Genomic DNA, 828 nt, shown 5'->3' with positions numbered 1-828 from the left:
TTAACTATCAATGTAAATGGTCTCAACTCACCATTCAAAAGAAACAGACTGGCAGAATGGACTGAGAAACAAGATTCAGCAAATGTTTCAAACATATTTAACTCAAAAAGACATTCATAGACTGAAAGTCAAAGGATAGAAAACAATACTCCATGTGATAAGAACCCAGGAAAAAACAGGGGTAGTTATTCTATTTGCAGACAAAGTGAATTTCAAGCCAAGACTGATCATAAAAGACATACTTATTAAGAGAACAATCCAAGAGAAAGAGATAATGATCATAAATACATGTGTACCAAATACCAATGCACCCAACTACACAAAACAAACATTAACTGACATGAAAAGTCAACTGGGCACTATTAAAATTATAATGGGGATCTTAATGCTCCACTGTCACAAACAGATCAACTAGACAAAAAACTAACAAGGAAATATCACAGCTGAACCAAACCTTTGAGCAAAAGGACTTGGCAGATGTTCACTTAGTGTTCCATCCCACAACAGCAGAATACACATTCCTCTCAGCTACACTTGGGACTTTCTCCAAAATAGACCACATACTAGCTCACAGAACATGCTTGAGTAACTGCAAAGAAATTGAAATTATCCCACACATAGTGTCATACCACAATGCAATGAAATTATAAATCAATGGCAAAAGAAACCACAAAAACTGCATGAACACATGGAAATTGAATAACACTTTCCTGAAAAATCAATTGGTCATACATTAAATTTAAGAAAAAAATAGTTTCTACAATTAGATAATAATGCCAATAGGAAATACCAGAACTTATGTGACACAATGAAAGCAGTCCTATGAGG

This window comes from Chinchilla lanigera, unplaced genomic scaffold, assembly GCF_000276665.1.
Source record: "Chinchilla lanigera isolate Chin_1 unplaced genomic scaffold, ChiLan1.0 scaffold00161, whole genome shotgun sequence".
Taxonomy (NCBI): Eukaryota; Metazoa; Chordata; class Mammalia; order Rodentia; family Chinchillidae; genus Chinchilla; species Chinchilla lanigera.
The sequence above is the reverse complement of the archived record's forward strand: the minus strand, read 5'-3'. Positions refer to the sequence as shown.